At 34.3% G+C, this 23,010-nt stretch overlaps 1 protein-coding gene and 1 pseudogene across 3 annotated transcripts in view; one reads left to right on the top strand and one right to left on the bottom strand.

Moving 5' to 3' along the window:
- The window catches only part of GRID2 (glutamate ionotropic receptor delta type subunit 2), a 1,513,083-nt gene that overhangs the window by 960,736 nt on the left and 529,337 nt on the right, over positions 1-23,010 (bottom strand). The gene's annotated exons all lie outside the window — the stretch shown is intronic.
- On the top strand, positions 15,648-16,503 carry LOC105707020 (small ribosomal subunit protein RACK1-like; annotated as a pseudogene).

The following is a 23,010-nucleotide window of genomic DNA, read 5'->3' as shown; positions in this document are numbered from 1 at the left end:
GATTGTTTGTAACTCAAAAGATAAATGCCTGAGGGGATGAATACCCCATTCTCCATGATATGATAACCTTACACTGCATGCCTGTATCAAAATATCTCATGTACCCCATATATATACCTATATGTACCCACAAAAATAAAAAAGCATAATTAGAACTAAATACTCCTAATCTATTTCTATGATTCTTCTGCTTTAAATATATGACCTCCTAGAAAAATAAGGGAAGCTATTAATTTCAAATGATTTAATCTCCCCACTACTGCAGCCTTGCAAAAATGCTGAGCTATCTGATTATGTCATTTCTGTATTACTGTTTGTAACAGTTTTATTAATGTATTCCTGTTTATAACATTTTCATTTTAGTCTCTTAAAAAGTGGCATGAACAAATTTCTTTGCATTAAGAAAAATATTAAACTGTAACAACTAATAGAAAAATGTAAATCACAACTACCTAAGGATTCCTTATAGGCTACAAATCTAATTCCCATTTATAAAGTTGATGCCAGCAGTTTATATATGAAATAATATATCTTTTTAAAATGTTACGCCTTTAATTTAGCTTCTCTTGCAGATGTTCAAAGTACTTTAATTCCATCACATTGCTCAAAGATATATGTTTCCCTAGGACACTTTAAAACTGTAAAATCTCATGTGGGGCTTCAGATGGATTCAAATGTTAAATTTCATTCTTGAGTCTCAGATTTAACCATAATCCTATTAACAATGGGTAAGGAAAAACGTTATTTTGTTTCCGAGTTGTTTGAGAGAGAGATAGAGAGAGAGAGAGAGAGAGTGTGCGTGTGTGTGTGTGTATCTTGCTTTAATCAATGCCGTATCCTAAGAGACTTGAAAACATTTAATCGTGTTTAACATCCAAAAAGTCATTTCTAATTCTACATTATCTCCTTTCTTGTTTTGTCTGCCAATGAAGGAGGAAGAGAAATATGAAGTTTCTTTACTCTTCTACAGCATCAAGAACTCTCACAACATACATTATGAAATACGAACCAAAATCTAAACATAACAACACCATGTCATGTTTACCAAATTTGTAAATCAAACTAAGATACCTTATTAAAAGGACTGAAAGAACTGAAGAGTATCTCTTCAAGGATGCATCAAGAAATGCTAAAATTACACATGCTCACTTGAAAGACTCACAATTTCACTGCCACAACATTCTCAGACACACCAATTCATAAGCAGGGTGCTGCCCAGATAAGCCATTGTGTTAATCAATAGAAAAGGAAAAGGTTACATTGTAAAGTTTTATTTGTATTGTTGTTGGTGGTAACTATAGAACTCACATAAAGACTAGTCTTAGTGGCTTTAAATAAATCCATAGCATTTCAGAAAGGTGATGACAGAGGGAATAGAGATCTGAGAAGAGAGGAAATGATCCTAAAAGGAGAATGAAAACTGGGGCTAAAGTTCCCTCCTCACCTTTCATGGAGATTGAGCAGGTATTTCTTCCAGATTGCAAAATACAGAAGGTTGTTAATTTACCACCTTCATATAGACAGTAACGCTCTAATGCTTTATGTCTAATAGAACATGGGCTTCCATGCCATTTTCTCATGTTAAAATATTACCTTTAAAATTATGTTTTCAAAATTACATTTGATAATAAAAATGTACATGGAAACTTGTTCAGCATTTTTGTTTCAAATTACATCACACATAGAGATAAAACATTTAAATTTAGTATTAGTTAGTGAAATGGATTATTAACATTCATCTTGATGTGTATTTATGCTGGGTATTGTTTGATTTGCGAAAAGCTACGAATACCATATACACAGTGCAGAGAACTTGCATCCATATTGCAAAATCAGAATAAATTAGCTCAAGTGTAGACTATTATCATAAAAAGATGTTTCATACTTGCAAAAACACACATCACTTCCATCTGGTAAATGGTAACTACTAAAATATTTATAAATATCACATCATAATTTGCATGTCACACATGGTAGTGATATTCAATTTTTATGTCTCCCAATTAAAAGCAATTATGTATTGTATAATACACAGTTATCCATTTGTGTATCTAACAGGAAAATAAATGATTTTCTTAATATCTCCACAGGGATTACTTTCTCATCCTGCTGTGCAAATAATGTCAATATAATATTGAAGGAGGTAAAACACCATGGCTTTCTGAAGTTTGTTTGTGTTTGTTTTCAATAATGTAATAGAACAAATTATTTCTAGACAGGTTTAGGTTCATAATTGCTGACCTCATTTTTTTTTTAACATTATTTGAATTGAATGCTTGAATACTGTGTAACACTTAGTTATCTCTCCTAGGAATAAAGTTTATAGTCAAATGATGAATGTGAAAGAAGCAATTTGTCATAAATACCTTGAACAAGAACTTGAATTCGTGGCTCAAACATAAATCATTCATTGTTTAATCACAACAACTAGATTGTTAATTTATACTAGAGCATGTATTTGCATGCAATTAAGTAGGTGATGAGAATAAACAGATCCTAGTGTAAATCCATCTACTTTTTACGAAATAAAACATGGAAAGACACAGTATAATGGTATATTGATATGCCATACCCCTTCTTAAATTAACTTCTGATTATAAAAGAGGTGATGAAATACCTTTCGCCATCTCTGATCACCAAAATAAATATTTTTTTGGACTTTTATGCTTTTTGTTTTATTTAGACAGAAATTCAGAACATAAAATTAAAATGTTAACCACTGAATAATTTTTCAAGATTACATTTGATGAGTAAAAATGTACACGGACTTTTTTTTTTTTACCTGAAGGGTACATATACAGGCTACATCAAGAGCAGAATCACATACACAGTACAGTTTTTCCATTTTTTTTTGAAGGTAGTATTGAAATCAACCCAATAATCCTATAGAGAGTTGTTCTTGGGTAAACATAGAAATGGACTCATTTGGTCATAAAGCTTGAAACTCGTATTTGTTTTATTTGAGTTCCTTCCTCAGGAAAGGATACCCAGTCCTCTTAAAAAGTATCAAAGAACTGGAATCTCAGCACTTTGGGAGGCCAAGGCGGGTGGATTATGAGGTCAAGAGTTCAAGACTATCCTGGCCAACATAGTGAAATCCCGTATCTACTAAAAAAAACAAAAAATTAGCTGGGCATGGTGGCATGCGACTGTAATTCCAGCTATTCAGGAGGCTGAGTTGGAGAATCATGTGAACTCAGGAGGTGGAGGTTGCAGTGAGCCCAGATTGTGCCATTGCACTCCCACCCAGTGTGAGACTCTGTCTCAAAAAAAAAAAAAAAAAAAAAGGATCAAAGAACTGAAACTCAGCAATCATTGCATCCAGACAATGAAACACCAAGCCCCTTGTTTGTCAAGATTGTGTCATTACCCTTCAGACTTCCTGTTTTCTACATTTCTTCCCTGCTATAGAAAACCCTAGTTTTAGTCTTTCAGGGAGATGGATTTGAGACTGAGCTCCCATCTCCTCAGCTACAGCAACCAAATAAAGTCTTCTTCCTTGGCAGTACTCCTAGTCTCAGTCATTGGCCTTCTGTGCAGGCAGCAGCAGGACCCAGACCGAACCTCTGATGTTTCGATAACCCTATGCCTTCCATTGTAAAATTTCCTCAAGCAATCCTCCCTTGAAGATTTTTGATTTTCTTTTGAAGAAGATTCATGCTTTACTATTTCAAAGATTCCTTTTCTATTCCCTCACCTATTAGATTATTACATTATATTTCCTTTACTATGGGACTATATTGTAGTCTGTGGTATATCAAAGATTATACGATGTCAATTAAGTGCATTTATATCGTCCATTTTAAATTAACATTTAACATTTTTAATTAAAATTTGTGTGTGTGTGTGTGTGTGTGTGTGTGTGTCTTTAATTACGTTTGCTAGGCTAGAGCCATCTTTCTATTCAGCCTCCATGTTCTAATATCTCCTACACCAAAATCCTTTTCCTTGGTATTTCTGCCTCCTTACATTTTCCTAAAATAGAAATGGACATGAAAATAGTTTGTAAACTGTAAAATATAATGAAGCAAATATTTGTTCTTTTTTTTGGTTATTACTTATTAATTCAAATATGTGTTAAGTAGCTGCTGTTTACCATGTACCATCCCAGTGTTTCTCAAAATGTGGTCTAAGGACTCTTAGTATTCATCAAACCCATTCAGCTTCTCATATGAGGTAAAAACAATTTTCTTAATAATACTAAGATGCTATTTGCCTTTTCATTCTCATTCTTCCATGACTATACAGTTGAGTTTTGAGCATTAGCTATGATGGCTAATAGAATGTGTGTTAGTACATTTCTCAATTTTAAAATTTTCTCAGCTTTAGTTTCCACTGTGCTAAAAATCAATAACTATAATCCACATATACTAGAAGCCAGCAAACATTTTCTGTAAAGGACAAGATTGCAAAGAGTTTGGGCTTGACCAACCATATGATCTCTGTCACTACTCAACTCTGTTGTTACATTGAGAAAACAGCTATATATGATATAAAAATAAATGGCTGTAGCACTGTTCCAAAAAACACGACTTACAAAAAGAAGACATTGGTTGTATTTGATTTGCAGGCTACAGTTTGCTGACTTCTTATGTAAATGAAAGCTCTTTTGGTCCTACATATATTTTAAGAATATAAAGGGGCTCTGACACCAAGAACTTTCAAAATCACCATAGAATTATTCCACAATCAAATTAAGCCTGTGATCTGCTGTCAAGGAGTTGTCTAGAGGTAAAGTTAGATACAATATATTGGGATTCCTATTACATGGATAATGGGAAAGACAATATGAAGTGTGAAAGGGAGTGTATACACTCACTACCATTTAAAAAGTTAAAGGTTTATATGTATGCATACATTTGTGTATGCAAATTGTAGGAAATGTACTGGAAGGAAATTGCCACAGATGTTTATCCAAGTACTTTCAAATGTTTGTGGCTTCAGAATCACCTGGGAGTAAGAATTGGCATGGCTCCCACTTTAAAAATTCTTCTTATGTCTGGCATTAGGCTACAGCCTATGAAATCCACCTTTTCAAAAGGACTTCATACAATTCTGATGCAGAAGGCAGTAAGTAAAACTAATGTACATCCACAAACATATGAGAAACAGCATTATAAGCATTATCTGTAGAATTTCCTGAACTAGAACTTTCTCTGTACTAGATAGATAATATAAACAATTATAAACATGTTTTATAATATTCTTGCAGGCGTCTTTACCTACTGCTAGCTACTTTTAGCTTATCTGACTTTATTCTTCAATTTCTTTATTCTCTTACGCAGTCTCCAAAATTAATTAGTGTATGCATACAACACTTAGATTTTTTTCCTCCTTCCTACCTTTGCTTTGGTACTTTGAGATACTCGCCCTATCTTCAACCTCATCTTCCTTTGTTATCTTTTTTTTTTACCTCTTTCAGCTGCTTGTTGTATTTTTTTATTATTATTCTCAACCCTTATATTGCCTCCTTGCAGTAAATTTTACTTTGTATTGAGCCCTGCCATATCATATTAAAATTATGTGATTCTTTGACATATCTCATCATTAAAATAAGGTGTCAGAAAAGTAGAGCTGTTTGAGTCTTTGTTGTATTACAGAGTTTCTGATGCTCTGTAGGTATTCAACCCATGCTAACTGAATTGAAGCAACAGGGTCTCATCACACATTTCCAGGGCGGAGTAACAGGGCAGTTTCACTTGATACATTACCAAGAGCTATGTTTTATTAAATCTCATTCCCAGAACGTTCTGCACAGGTCTTTTCACACCTCTTCATCCTTTATTCCCCATCCCCATCACAAAGGCCATGCAGACCTAAATAAGTATTACAGGCCTCATTAAGATAAAAATGAAGTGTCCAGAAATCATACAAAGAAATATTAGTACATCCCAATCTACCTATAATCAAGTAGTTCTCTAAAGCCTTTTCTACATTTGAAATAATGTGTTTCGTTACTGAAAATCATTTGCTTAATGTCCCTCTTCTCTGATGTAACATAAGCTCCTTGAGGGTATAAAGTGTGTCTGTCTTATTCATTACCATATTCCCAGTAATGCAGTGCTTGGTTCATAAAAGACGTTTGCATACTGCCTGATTAAACAACTAAAATCCCATTCCCTCATTTCTCCATTTCATAAAAGGACTAATCTTTATGCCAGAATGTAGAGATCACCTATAGACAATATTTCACTGTGATAATACCAAATGACAACAATATGTAAGACTTAACTAAATACAAAACAAAATGGAAATAGAAACATTTAAAATGTTTATGGTGAAAATGGTTTCATTATGTCTTTGCCTGAGATATGAAATAAAATTACTTTGGCAAAACAAAACAAAATATATGAAATAAAAATCAAAAAAAAACCTCTCATATTATTGAAGGAAATACTGATGATATTCATTGGAAGAGCAATAGCTTTCGACCTGGAACTAGCATTTGTTTCTTACATTGCAATATAAATATTAAGGTACAGGGGAAATCCATTAAGTTGACACTGACGAGGAAAAAATATTCTCTTAACCAACTTTAAGTAGATATTACTCTATCATAACTGACATTTTCAAATCAATGCTGTTAAAAAAATGAATTTGGGACCTGATTTATTTGACATGAATCTATGTGATTTCAACAGGTATCTGTAAAAACATCCTTTTAAAAGGCAATTTGTTTTCCACGTCATGATGGTTGCTCCTGTGGAAGTTAAAATGTGCTGGTGTTGGTTCAGGGATGCTCGTCACCCACAAAAAACTAACTAGAGGAAGATTCTAGGAGGCTCAGTGCTCTGCAGGAGTGTGTTGCCACAGCCACCAATAAGTTAACAGTGACAAGTTGCTGCCTAAAACTCTTCTTTTTAACATCGAAGATTTTGAAAATAGTCCGCTCTTTCAGTATGTTATTAATAAAAAGTCATAATACAATTTCATTCTCAATTATCTAATATTTTAGGGTATGGGATATAATGGCCTTTAGATTTGGTTATGCTTTTATTCTTCATATGTAGCTGTTTATGCGGTGGTAAAAACTTGCATATGTTAGGTAGGGCATATATGATTACTCCTTGTGTCTGAATAAGGATGTTTTAAGTAACTTGCTACCTAGAATTAAAGAAAGATCATTAAGTGTCATTCCTGAGCTAGAGGGCAATAAGAAGTAATTTGCTAAATTGTTTATTAACATTATTGCCATTGTTATGAGCAGATGAAAGAACAGATATTCATTCTTGACAGTCCTTGATGGGGTTTATAGATGAAGTACATGTCTCAATACATCCCAGAGTCTTGTATAACTCTAGACTCTAATGTTCTTTATCAAAATCTCACTTGTATTATGCAGTATTTATGAAAAACTACCAAAAGTTCATGTCAGATGATTTTATTACAGACTTCCACCACTCCTCTGGAAGTATGTTGACAGTCTACCTCTTGCCCTTGACTTAAACTGAATCATCAAGAGCCATGAAGAGTTATCCTACATTGCTGTGGCTCCTGTTAGTACTCTTCATGCTGTGTTGAATTACCTTTGTGTTTCTGGCTTGCACTAACATATACTTTAAGAAACAACTGTTGAGCATGTCTTATTAAATTTATTCTAGGGATTTTGTAAACATAACATCTACTGTATCTTTCAATACATCTTTTAAAGTCAGTTATATTGACATTTCTCTATGACCTAATTAATGTGGCTTTTTTTTTTCTTATGGACACTATGAATACTGTAATTGTTAAAAGTGTGTTTATTACTATGTCTACTTGGATGCACAGAGAAAAAAGTGCAGGCAAATAATAAAACTAAATAGATTTTATTATTATTATTATTGTGACAGATTGTGACAGAGTCTCACTCTGTCACCCAGGCTGGAGTGCAGTGGCATGATCACAGCTCACTGCAACCTCCACCTCCTATATTCAAGAGATTCTCCTGGCTGGGTGTGGTGGCTCACTGCTGTAACCCCAGCACTTTGTAATCCCAGCACTGAGGTCGGGAATTTGAGACCAGCCTAGCCAACATGGTGAAACCCCATCTCTACTAAATATACAAAACTTAGCCAGGCATGGTGGTGGGCACCTGTAATCCCAGGTATTCTGGAGGCCGAGATAGGAGACTTGCTTAAACCTGGGAGGCAGAGGTTGTGGTGAGCTGAGATTGTATCACTGCACTGCAGCCTGGGCAAGAGAAGGAAACTCTGTCTCAAACAACAAAACAAAACAAAAATAACAAAGAGAGATTCTCCTGTCTCAGCCTTCCAAGTAGCTGGGATTACAGGCAGGCACCACCACGTCTGGCTATATATATATTTTTTGTATTTTTAGTAAAGATGAGTTTTCACCTTGTTGTCCAGGCTGGTCTCAAACTCATGACCTCAAGTGATCAGCCCTCCTCAGCCTCACAAAGTGCTGGGATTACAGGCCTGAGCCACCACACTCGGGTTCATTTTTATTTACTAATCTTTCCTTGGTTTTTATTTTCTTAAGTTCATATTTATATTCTCAAAGTACCTTACTTATTTTATCCATTTTTACATATAAAGCATATTAATAGAATTTATAGCCAATATTAATATTTATTACATCCTTTTTATACACTAATCATTGCTGGAACACTATTTTACGCACTATATCATTAATCATCAGAGCCGCATTAAGATGTAGGTAGCATTATGTTCTACTTACTTTCTTACTTGTGTTTATTTATTTATATAGATGTATACTTTATTTATTTATATAGCAAGATGGGGTCTTGCTCTGTCTCCCAGGCTAGAATGCAATGGCGTGATTTTTCCACATCCTATCCAGCACGTTGTTTCCTGACTTTTTAATGATCGCCAATCTAACTGGTGTGAGATGGTATCTCATTGTGGTTTTGATTTGCGTTTTTCTAATGACCAGTGATGATGAGCTTTTTTTTATGTTTGTTGGCTGCATAAATATCTTCTGACAAAAACAAGCAATAGGGAAAGGATTCCCTATTTAATAAATGATGTTGGGAAAACTGGTTAGCCATATGCAGAAAACAGAAACTGGACCCTTCCTTACACCTTATAAAAAATTAACTCAAGATTGATTAAAGACTTAAATGTATAACATAAAACCATAAAAACCCTAGAAGAAAACCTAGACAATACCATTCAGGACATAGGTATGGGCAAAATCTTCATGACTAAAACACCAAAAGCAATGGCAACAAAAGCTAAAATTGACAAATGGGATCTAATTAAACTAAAGAGTTTCTGCACTGCAAAAGAAACTATCATCAGAGTGAACAGGCTACCTACAGAATGGGAGAAAATTTTTGCAATCTATCCATTCTACAAAGGTCTAATATTCAGAATCTATAAGGAACTTAAACAAATTTACAAGAAAAAAAAAAACAATTCCATCAAAAAGTTGGTGAAGGATATGAACAGACACTTGATTGCTTTCTTTTAGTTATTTACACCTGTTTCAACATTTACTAAAACAGAGTGTAAAAAAAGGCTAGCAAAATTTGGAAAAACAATGTTTTTTAATGTTAACTTCTTACCAAAATCACACAAGAGAAAAAAGAAAAATGTAAAACTTAATTAGTTAAGAGTTAATTGATGTGAAAAAGTTATTATCTGTAATTAGTTAGAAGTCATAAATGTAGGGTATTTATAAACAGATATGAATTTATTTCCTTCAGGGCTATAAAGCAACGTAAACTAATTATTAACAAATACTGCCAAATAATGATTGTGACAAATCTACTTTAATGAAGCAATAAGAGACACATGATTAGCACACTATTCTATACAAGTGCTCTAGTAGACCGCTTAGACCAACTTGTTTTCTTAAATAAGTTTCATCTTAAGTTCCTAAGTAACCCAATTAAAACTATTAATTTACTAATTCTATCAAAGGTAATTTACCTACAGATTATCTATAATAAAATCATTATGAAATATTAATGATTTTAATTTAATAAACTTAGTTATCAGTGACTGGTAGAAGAATCAAAGCAGATTTAGATACTAAAATGAGTATAGTCCTATTTTGATTTTAGCAACTCAAATGTAATCAGCTTTGCTTTTATTTAGGAAACAATCCTTTACTAATATCACTAATTACTTGAGGAATTATAGGGGAATACAGTTTCTCAGGCTTTTTAGTTGGAGATTCAAGTCAAGGAAGCCTAGCAGGAAGTTTATGAAACTGAATATCTAATAGGAATTCTTACATATCTATTAATGTGATAATTTGGGGAAATATATTTAGACATTGTCAACATTCAAAGTTTACTGTCAAAATTGACTACTGAGCTATAGATTTGTACCAAACAAATGACTTGAAACCACATTCCTGCAAGTGTAAAACAGAAGGAAAACTGTCAGCAATATAACAAGCTCTATTTTAAATGATTTGAAACATAAAATAGCAAACTAGATTTATTTTAGTTAAAAGGAAAGTGCTTATATCCATCTCTTCATATATCATTCATTCAGTCATTCATTTTTTTAATTCATTGAGTATTTACACTGCTTTGCACCTTCTTAAGGGTATCAGATGTGACAATTAAGTGTGGGTCACTGCCATTAAAGGGCTTCTCAGAAATATTGGTGTCTTGGCTGGAGAAAAAAATCATATTTAAGATAATATGATTAAAAGTTATTTAGCATTTAAACAAAATCCAGTAGTGTGAAGATTCTATCAAGAGGGTAGAAGATCGGGTCTTGAGGAGGCGGGGTGGTGGAAATAGCAAAGGGCTTCTTGGAGACAGTAACATTAAAAGGAATTGGGAATATGTTTAACAGATAAAAACAGAAGGGATATAGTAATAAAAATTGACTCCCTCCATTTATTTTTTAATCTCACAATCCCTTTATACTGCTAAAAAGTATCGAGTTCTCCAAAGAGTTTTGTTTACGTGGATTATATCTGTTGATGTTTATTACACCCAAAATGTATCTGATAATTTCAAATATAGATATGCTTATTCATTAATAATAAATTCATTAAACATTATATAAATGACAAATATTTTTTGAATAAATATCAATGGTTTTAAATAACACAGAACAGTAGAATTGCCTAACACTTGCGAATCCCTTGGTATTTGACTTAATACGAGTAAAACTGGATTCTTACATCTGCTTTTCTACTCCATTTGTTAAGAAACATATGGAATGAAATATAAAGAAAGCCCAACTTTATACAGGAATGTAACTGGAGGGGAGATGAGTATTTCAATAGCCTTTTCATATAATTTTGGATATTTCTGATAAAACATAAAAACTCCTATGTCAGTTAGAATATGGAATCTGAAACATATCAATGAACTCTTCTCAATGAACTTGTAGTATCTGGAGGCCACACCATGAGAACACTTGAATATAAAGGAAACAACATTAGATCAGTAAAAACAATTACCAATCTATAAAATCAGATTGCCTAACTAAGTCTTTCCAATTTTTACATGAAAAGCTCATGTTGTAATACTTGACATTTTAAACCAAATGATTTTCAAATCAACATAAGGTTTTGTACAAAAGTACTAAAGTAATTTAAATATGTTGATTATTTTATACAGATAATTATAAATTATAACAATCAAAGCTAGAATAATGTAATGCAAGTAGCCTAGTAAACTTAACTCCTATGATTCATGCATTTGACATATATTTATTAAGAGCCTTCTAAGTCCTAGGTACTATTGTGGATACTGGACATACTATATTGAATAAAACAGACAAAAATCACTCCTTTTTGGAACTTATATTTCAGTGGGAATAACAGACCACAAACAAGATAATTAAGTAAAAAAATAAAACATGTTATGCAGAAGTACTAAGGATGACTATAGAACAGGAAGGAAGTTAGAAAATACGGTGTGTTTGGGATTGGTGGTTGGAATGTCATTAGATGGTGCATCCAGGAAAAGCCTCAATGAGAGAGGAAGATTAATGTAAAGAGCAAAAGAGTATTAGGAAGCAAGCCATGAAGCTATCAGGAAAAAGGATTTTCAAGACAGAGAATAGCAGGCACAAAGACTCTAAGTTGGATGCATGCCTGGTCTGTTTAAATAAAGTGAACAAAGAGAAATAAGTAGAAATGAATTCAGAGAAGGTAGGAGGAAAAGAGGAGATTAAGCAAGGTCAGATTACATAGGATTTCTAGCTCTGAAAAAAGACTTTGGCATTTACTCTGAATGAAATGGGAAACTACTGAGAATTTTGAGCAGAAGGATGACAAGATACCACTTGTGTTTTAACAGGATCACTCTGGCTGCTGTACTGAGTACTCACTGAAGGGGTGCCAAGTTGGAACACTCAGGATATTTTCAGCTACAAGTAGCAATATATCAAACCAAAAGTGGCTTAAGAAGTTGGGACATTTAATATTTCTCCTAACATGGGCTCCAGAAAATGAATTAACTAGTTCTCCAATGTTGGTAAGAACCTGAAGGATGCATTTTTTTTTTTTTTTTTTTTTTTTTTTTTTTTTGCTGATGGCACAATGTCCAGGTGTCTATTGAGCATTTCTTCAGGCCTGAATAAGGGTTGCCTTGGCTTCTTGCATATGATGCTATTTTGACAACATGAATTCTGTTGGGGGCGGAGGTGGCTCTCATTTATATGGGAATAATGTGCATCCTAGCCTACTAAAATATCTACCCTTAAATACCCATGTGTGAATGAGAACAGTATGACCACGATTGGTTTTAGCCTTTCTTGTGTCATGTCACAATTGGTTTTAGCCTTTCTTGTGTCATAGCAAATAGTAATGGGTGTATGAGGCATTGGAGTAAACAGACAAGACTGCAGAAGGCTGAAGGTGATCTGTTCAAGGAATTTGACTATGTTAAGACTCACTTTGCTGTCATGATGGCTGAAGAGATCTATGTCTCAGAATATTTGTAACCCACCTTGGTTCCACAGCACACCTGATAAGAAGCTCTGGCACACCTGATAAGAAGTGCTGCTGCATATGTTCATGTAACTTGGTACTTGGCCAAGAGTTTTAGTAGAGGTGGAAGCTCAATCTGTACTCTTCTCAACAGGCTGTGGGCCCCAATGGAAGGTGCATTTTTTTCTGTTCATCATCTATGAGTCTATAGGATGATTTCTTATTGTAATTTGCACAAAGGTACTCTTCAGGCTAGTTGTTCCTTGGTTTACACTACTGATTTTTCATTCCTGGTCTGTGTATAATACCTAAACTAAATCAGAAGAAGAGGTGGGAGATTGTCTGCACAGTATCTAAGTGTCTGCCACAGAAATATTTCTTAAATGGGCAAATCTATATTAATACATTTTTATTAAGAAATTTGTGGGCCGGGCGCAGTGGCTCACGCTTATAATCCCAGCACTTTGGGAGGCTGAGGCGGGTGGATCACAAGGTCAAGAGATCAAGACCATCCTGGTCAACATGGTGAAACCCCGTCTCTACTAAAAATACAAAACTTAGCTGGGCATGGTGGCATGTGCCTGTAGTCCCAGCTACTTGGGAGGCTGGGGCAGGAGAATTGCTTGAACCCAGGAGGCGGAGGTTGCGGTGAGCTGAGATAATGCCATTGCACTCCAGCCTGGGTAACAAGAGCAAAACTCCATCTCAGAAAACAAAACAAAACAAAACAAAACAAAACAAATTAAAAAAAATTTGTGAATATTAAAAATAAGTTCTGGATTATACACTTTCATATATTTATCTGGTTATCATGTCATTATTGCTATAGCATCAATGTGTTTAATAGTTTTTCTAACAATTAACCTAATTTGATATTTTAATTACAAAGGAGTACTTCATGGATTTTCCTAAAAAACAAAATCTAAAGGCAAAGTTCAATGTTTATAGAGGTAATTTAACTTCTTAGTCAATCCAAATTACTAATATTAATTCATACAGTAGTGTATGAGTAGATAAATCAGCAATTAACATAATCTAAAAGAGTAACCTTGTTACATATAAATGCAAAGGCTAATGGCCTGATAAGGTACAAAGGCAGAGTTTTTTTTAAAAGAACAATTCATGACTTTCAACTGTTACTACATTTTAAAATAAATAATAAACGTTTATTTTCAGAAACATATGTTAATAATGAATTCACTCTCTTGAGAATATAAAGCCCTAGTCATGAAACTAGCACCCAAGACAGAAGTATTTTCTTAGCAAAAAGTGTGCCACAGGTACCAGGGAATATCTGGCAAAAGAACTGCTAGAAACAAACAAAAGCCATGGAGAAAAAAAATCATAGCTACTATGCAGCAGAGACTTAAACATTTTGAGATAATAAAGAAGATCATATATTTTTCAAATACATAAGTAATAATAAGTTTTAATAACTTCCACCAAATATAAGAACATAATGGTATCTTATGGATTCTATTTAAAAAAAGGAAGAGAATCGGAGCCTAAGTAGGCAAAAATGCCTTTATCTACATCTTTCTTAGCCTACGGGTCAAACTCCTAACATTCCTGTTCACCTAGCCTAACCTTCATTATCTAGCTCAGACATTTCAGAGATATTTCACTTCATCCTATCTCCCCTGAATCACGAGCAATATTGAAGAGCCTTTTGTATTGGATATTATCCATAATATTAATTATTAGGCAACCCCATAGACATTGTCCCTGTTCTTACTACCACCAGTCCCTATACTCACTTTCATCGTCAGTATTCTGGAGTCATCACAAAAAGTACTGCCTGTCAGGCACTGGGGTGAACAGTGCATGCTTCTAGGAAAATAATCACATCCTTCTTATATAATATTTTTGTGGCCATTTTTGTATCCACAGGAAGATAAACAAAAACGGCTTAGGAGAAATTTCAGAGTTTATCAGATTAGTACCTCTTTACCAAACAACTAATTTATCTTATTCTTATTACAGCCACACTAAAATTAATCATAATTCAAGGAAGATGTAAGATGTTGTTTATTGTACAATTATCTAGATATATTTTTAATCTAGAACTTCTGAATGATTGCTTCTAATAAATATAAATATTATTCAGGTGACAAGATGGATTGGAGTTCTCTCGTCCAACAGACCTGTGTTGCCAATCATGTTCCAACCTTTCTATCTGTGTGACTATAGACAGCCTAATTTGCTTCCCTGAGATGATTTGTCTCATGTCATCTATTATGGATTCAATAAATTATTAATGTCCTTTAACACATTTAGCAAATATCAATAAATCAATCATGTATAGGATGTTAGGGATTGGCAGCAAATAAGAGATAAAAGTCTGTATAGTTTAAATATAAAAGGCTGCTTTTTCATTACTTATATATTGCTAGAAATTCTGCCATGAAATTTTCATAGTTCTTAATTTTAATCCTTGTACCAACTGTACAATCCTTTTACCATATATATATACACATATACATATACATGAGTCATATGTGTATATGACTCATAAAGGGCAAAGGATTCAACCCTCTGCAAGAGAATCTCCAAGAAAAATATCTACACAATTACCCTATCCAATATTGCCCTTCACATAGACTCTGAATTAATGAAACTGTTCTATCCTATGCCTACACTTTGTATTTTTCATGTATTAAAATTTTCCTTTTTGGCTCACTTTTTTGTGGCAGGGCTGTGGCAGGTCTGGCTGTGGTGTTTGTCCGTCTGGTCTCTCTAAGCTATCCAGTGGCATCCTCACTGCTGCAGTGACACCTGCCCTCACCACCACCATGACAGACCAGATGACCCTTTGTGACACTCTCAAAGGCCACAATGGCTGGATAACCCAGATTGCTACTACCCTGGACATAATACAGTCCACCTCTCAAGACAAAACCATCATCATGAGGAAGTTGAACAGAGATGAATCCAACTATGGCATCCCACAGCATGACCGGAAGGGTCATTCCCACTTTGTCTATGACAAAATCACCTCTTTAGATGACCACTTTTTCCTCTCAGGCTCCTGAGCAGGAAAGCTGTGCTTCTGCGATCTCACAAAGGGCACCACTACGAGATGATTTGTAGGCCATACCAAGGATGTGCTGAGTGTGGCCTTCTCCACTGACAACAAGCAGATTGTCTCTGGATCCTGAGATAAAGCCATCAAGTTATGGTTATAACTCTGAGTATATACAATTGTGTCTTGTGTCCCCTTCTTACCTAACAGCTTCAACACTATCATCTTTGTAGCTGAGACAAGCTGGTCGAGGTACAGAATCTGGCTAATTGCAAGCTGAAGATCAACGACGTTGACCACACAGGCCATCTGAACACTGTGACTGTCTTTCCAGATGGAACCCTCTGTGGTTCTGGAGGCAAGGCTGGCCATGCCATGCTATGTCATGGGATCTCAACAAAGGCAAGTGCTTTGATATGATGTTTGGTGGGAATATCATCAATGTCCCTTGCATTAGCCCCAACTGCTACTGATTCTGAACTACCACAGGCCTCAGCATCAAGATCTGGGATTTAGAAGATAAGATCATCATAAAAATGAAGCAAGAAGTTATTGGCACCATCAGCAAGGCAGAGCCTCCCCATTGCACCTCTCTGGTCTGCTGATGGCCAGACTCTGCTGGCTACACAGACAATCTGGGGCAACTACGGCAAGTGACCATCAGTACCTGCTAGACATTTGTGACAGAACTTTAGATTTTTTTAACTTTTTGATTAAAAAAAATCTTCCTACTTCGACCATTATTAACTTTCCCAGAAGTGAAATATTAAGAGATGGGGAGAAAGTATTTAAGTGGCTATTCATCTTATGAACCACAGTTTTTGCTTCAGTTGCAGGATTGCTTAGCTTGAGGACAAGTTACATGGAAATGGAAAAGGGAATTACTGCCTTTTGGTCTTGCTATGTGTGTTTTCTTATGACTGAGAGAACATTACTTAAAATATCTTTTATGGTGCCTTATTGTGGGGTGGTGGGACATATGCAGGAAGAATTCTAACACAATTTGTAAGTTGATCACAGTAGAATGATCTGGTTTTCTTGTATTACATTAATGAATGTGGAAGTGAATCCTTGTAGAATTAAAAATATTATATTAAACTTCTGTTTATATGATTCCCAGGGTATTAATTTAAATCAAGCTCAATTATTTAGTAATATGGTCACATTTAAATCTTAAACATTTTTGAGAAACTTAAAAAACAAAAACAGTTACAAAAATATCATAACAAATTTGTTTGTATATAGAATCCATGATTATCAATAGAAACATTTCATCATTTTAACTTTACTTATAAAGGAAATTAAGCATGACAGGTAAGATTCTCAACCATTTTATTCTCTCTTCTAATCCCATTCCTTCATTGCCAGAGGCACTGACCATGGTAATTTTGGTATACTTCTTACTGTTGCATTTTGCTCCACATATTTTTGTATTGGAATTATTTATAAGAAGCACTCATTACTTTAGAAATAAAGAAGATTTTATGAAATATATGGCTTAGATTATGTTGAATTAATCCAGTTTAATACATCAATTCAAAATACCTAATTTTGGAGTATACCTAAATTTCGAATTGGCTGTATATGTAGTTATTTAAATTTACTCTATCTATTTCTTTATTACTGTGTTAAGTAAAATTCACAATACTTTATGCATACTTCCATGTATAAGTAGTTTATAATTAGCTGTTTTATCTTAAATATATATATATATGTATATTAGAGAGGATTATTTTAGTATTGCTTCTAGATTATCTTGTTAATTTGCAAATTAGATTATTTTAGACATCTAATCTGATATTATGTTGATACAAGAGAATAGGAACTATGTAAAATTTAAAATAAGATTATAATTTTAATAGATATTGATTTCAGTAAAATTTGAATATGAAATTAATAGACTGTTGAAGATATTTGTATATACATCACTGTTTCCTGAAATACCGACTATAGTACAAAGAATGCATTCTAAATAGAACTGAAGAAGTTTATCTACTGAAATGAGACTGCAGAAGACATTATGCCACCCTCTATTTCCAGGATATTTATAGAATTCTGACATTCTCTAAGCTAAACACTTTCTATAAAGTCCATTGCAGGCAAGACTATTCACTTTTAGTAAGTACCATAAGCAAACTAGAGGTTGCATAGTGCTGTTTTCTTTGTTTTCATTTGCTGCTATCACTGTCTTAAATCATCCAGACTTGGGTAAAATTAACTCTGCTTGTTTGATATTTTGAAAATTTTTAGATTTCTGCTATCTTAACTGATTCTCTGACTTTCAGCTTAAATATACAAGGCATTAAAGTATCCTTTAGAATCCCTAAGATCTACTCACACCAAGTTCACAGCATTGCACTGACCCTTTGGCTACATATTAATTCTTAGTTTCTAGACTTTCAAAATATTCCAAATAAGTATATGTGTCATAAAAGAAGCATTACTAGAAGAAAATGTAGGCAAAACCTCCAGGACATAGGCATAGGCAAGGACTTCATGACTAAAACACCAAAAGCAATGACAACAAAAGCCAAAATAGACAAATGGGATCTAATTAAACTCCAGAGCTTCTGTACAGCAAAAGAAACAATCATTAGAGTGAACCAGCAACCAACAGAATGGGAAAAAATTTTTGCAATCTACCCATCTGACAAAGGGCTAATATCCAGAATCTACAAATAATTAAAACAGATTTACAAGAAAAAAACAAATCACCCCATTCAAAAATGGGCGAAGGATATGAACAGATACTTTTCAAAAGAAGACACATATGAGGCCAACAAACATGTGAAAAACTGTTCATCATCATTGGTCATTAGAGAAATGCAAATCAAAACCACATTTAAGTATCATCTGACTCCAGTTAGAATGGCAATCATTAAAAAATCTGGAGAAAAGAGATGCTGGAGAGGATGTGGAGAAATAGGAACACTTTTACACAGTTGGTGGGAGTGTAAATTAGTTCAACCATTGTGAAAGACAGTGTGGAGATTCCTCAAGGACCTAGAAATAGAAATTCCATTTCACCCAGCAATCCCATTACTGGGTATATACCCAAAGGACTATAAATCGTTTTCTTATAAAGACACATGCACGTGTATGTTCATTGCAGCCCTGTGTACAATAGTAAAGACCTGGAACCAACCCAAATGCCCATCAATGATAGACTGGACAAAGAAAATGTGGCACATATACACCATGGAATACTACACAGCCATAAAAATCGATGAGTTCGTTTCCTTTGTAGGCAGTTGGATGAATCTGGAAACCATCATTCTCAGCAAACTAACACAGGAAAAGAAAACCAAACACCGCATGTTCTCACTCATAGGCAGATGTTGAACAATGAGAACAAGTGGACACAGGGAGAGGAGCATCAAACACTAGGGACAGTGGCAGGGGGGGGTACGGGAGGGACAGCAGGGGGTGAGGAGGGTGGGGAAGGATAACATGGGGAGAAATGCCAGCTATAGATGAAGGGTGAATAGAGGCAGCTAACTACCTTGTTATGTATGCACCTATGCAACAACCCTGAATGACCTGCATATGTACCCCAGAACCTAAAGTAAAATTAAAAAATAAAAGAAAAGAAGTATTACATTAAAAGTTAGAAGGGAATTGCTCTTTTCATAGCCCTCTCCCCTAAAAACTAATAAACCTTATACAACTCATTAATTCCCATGTCTCAGAGCTGTGGGCAGAACCAAATGAGAACTGAATGCGAAAGTCTTTTAATATGCAAAACACAGTATCTTTCATTGTCATTTGTCAGTTCCAGATTGTTTTTCAAGACAAGCAACGTCTTTCAAAAATGAGATTGTAAATGGTACTATGCAATTTGTAGTTAACACATCAAAATTATATTCATCTGGAAAATATCCGATGCTTAGTAAAAGAAAGCACACCATAATTCTCACTATTATTCATATATTATCAAAAGAAGACAGACTTTTATCATTTCTCTTCATTATGGAGTAATGAGCTTATGGCAATTAAAACTGCTTAATTAATACCAAAGATTACTTAACTGCAAATAAGATATGAAAAGAAAAATAAATTAAATATTATAAGCATCTGAGCAAAATCTATATCTCGAATCCAATTTGTTTTTGTCATCTATGATATTGTAGTAATATCCTTTCCTGCAGCTGGCAGTCAAACATTTCCACAACACAGTTCTATTATCATATTTCAAATTTATTTTGCTGTTTTTTTTAAATAATAAGAATTAGTATTAATTAAACCAACTCCAAATACTAAGTATTTTACATGCTTTAATTTGTCCTCATCTTGCAGGAAAATAAACAGAGATTTCAAGAAGTTTAGTAAGTAGTTCAAGGTCACAGAATTACTGAATGAGGCAGTTGGGGTTTTATCCTTTCAATCTAATTCTAATGTTCCTTTTTAAACTCTATTCACTATTCATGCTGCCCCATATATGTGCTCTTTATTTTAGTCTGGTGGTTCTCAGTACTGGCTGCATATTAGAATCACTCAGGAGCTTAAAAACTTCTGATGCCAGGACCCCTCTCTCAGGGATTGGGATTGAATTTGTGATGGAGGTTTGTGGTGATGTCTGAGCATAAATTTTAAAACCTTCCATAGGTAACTGTGATGTATAAACAGCACTGAGAATCTCAGATTGGCCCAAATTGACTACTTTCTAGATAATTCTCTGAATAACAATATGCTTTCCTATTGTCATAACATTTGCTCATGCTCATGCTTGGAGTAGAGTTGTCTAGTTTATAAAACAAGGGCTTTGGTGTAGGATAGAAATAAATAGTTCTGAGTCAGTGTCCATCACTAAACTATCACAGCATTCAGGTACATATAGTAAGAATGAAGCTCTTGCAACATAAACTTCGTCATAAATATTTAAAAATGAGAAAAATTATGTGCTATAAACTTATTGTGAAGGGTACACAAAGCATATATAATTACAGGTACTATAATTTTGGCTTCAAGACATTATTCATGTAGAAAACATGATTCAAATATGTATTGCAAAAGGGTAGTTGTCCATAGGCAGAAATTAATTGAATATGTTCATATGTGTCTGATATAAGCTTCATGTTTGCCTCATACACCCAGAAGAGACATAAGGTATGAAAGAGCACTTCCAAAGGGGCTATTCTGGGTAAGGCAGGAGATTTCAATGGGACAGCAACTCACCAGGTTAATGTTAAGAAAGGTTCCTCTGACTTCCACATATATTTGCCACTTGCCACTTTACTTAAAACTAAATTGAACATTTAATAAGTCTGTGAGCAAGATCATTTCCAGGCAATACACTAAATCAGACAGTTAATTGTCCACTAGTATAGGCAAAATAGCTCTTACTAATTGAGCCTTCGTTTGTAATGCTTTTTCCCATCCTGCCTCTACCTGTCAAAAGTCTCCATAATTATCTTTCAACAACCACCTCAAATGCCATTTTTCTTTTTTTAATGTTTTCTGAATACAAAAATAATCGCTAATGACACTTCCAGACTCCTCTTGTATGGCTGAAGTTGAATACAAAATAAAGGAAGGAATCTGTATTATTCATTTATTCATTCAAGTGTAATTTATTGAGAACTAACTATACACTGGGCAAGAGATTAAGATTTTTTAAATACTGTTATTCTGCTTATCAGTTTATAGACAAATGGGAATAACAGACATAAAGTTCACAGTTGAAGTTTAGGGTGACACTTGAGATAACAGAAACAGTTGTAGATATAGTGATAACATAAAAGAGAACATGATTATCAATATCTCATGTATGGATGTGTCAGAAAAGATTTTACACAGATGAATATGATTGCGGTCAGTTTTGTAGCATCTTTTGGGTAGCATATCTTTTAGTGACACATATAACATGGGCCTGACTCTACCACTTAAAATTCTGTAAACTTGGACATGAAATAAAACTTCCCTATATCTGTTTCCTCATCAAATTGCCATAGAACTTAGATTAAATAATATGTGTGAAACATTTGGCAAGGCTGGGTACAATGCCTCACATATATAATCTCAACACTTTGGGATACCAAGGGAGAGGATCACTAGGGCCAAGGAGTTTAAGACTAGCATGGGCAATATAGGGAGATACCATCTCTCCAAAAAAAAAAAAGGCAAGCAATCAACAAATCACAATCTTTTTTGAAACAAATCAATTAAACATTATAATGGCATTCCAGATAAAATGTAAGATTTGAAAAATAAAGAAGCAAAAAAATCAATCTCAAGGAATTGTCAGTAATTCATCAGAAATTGAGCATTAGGTACTTATGGGGAGATATGGCCTTCTGGGAGGTATGGCTGGACAGGTAGGTTAAGGCTAGAACTTAAAAGGGTTTTGTGATATCATCCTATGGATAAAGTAATGTCATCTAGAATAAGTATAGACTTTATCCTGAAGACAATAGGAGTAAGGTGTATTGTGAGAATGGCATTAAAAGTTTTGTAGAGGGAAATAATAGGATTATAATTTCTTAAACCCACAGCAATGTAGCTGATGAAAGTAGACAAAAAGTGTAGTATAAAACTAAATAAGTTAAGCCAAATAAAAAAGCAAAAATATATAATTGCTGATATTTAAAAATAAAGAAAATTTTAAGGTGAATATAAAGATCAAGACATACTAAATTGAGTTTAAGAAGACAGATTCAACATGACTTAGTGGCCAACTGAATGTAAATGTGGGTAGTGTAGGGTTAATGGTGAGACTCCTGGGTCCCTGAATTATGTAAATAGGTGAAGGTGAGAAAAATTATCCAAGATGGTTAAAACATGGGAGTAAGGCCGGGCGCGGTGGCTCAAGCCTGTAATCCCAGCACTTTGGGAGGCCGAGGCGGGTAGATCACGAGGTCAAGAGATCGAGACCATCCCGGTCAACATGGTGAAACCCCGTCTCTACTAAAAATACAAAAAATTAGCTGGGCACGGTGGCGCGTGCCTATAATCCCAGCTACTCAGGAGGCTGAGGCAGGAGAATTGCCTGAACCCAGGAGGTGGAGATTGCGGTGAGCCGAGATTGCGCCATTGCACTCCAGCCTGGGTAACAAGAGCGAAACTCCGTCTCAAAAAAAAAAAAAAAAAAAAAAACATGGGAGTAGATTTTAAAGATAGTA

Source organism: Aotus nancymaae, unplaced genomic scaffold, assembly GCF_030222135.1.
Source record: "Aotus nancymaae isolate 86718 unplaced genomic scaffold, 86718_ANA_hifiasm-v0.15.2.pri h1tg000006l, whole genome shotgun sequence".
Classification (NCBI taxonomy): Eukaryota; Metazoa; Chordata; class Mammalia; order Primates; family Aotidae; genus Aotus; species Aotus nancymaae.
Note: the sequence above shows the minus strand (reverse complement) of the source record. Positions and strands in the feature narration are given on the sequence as shown.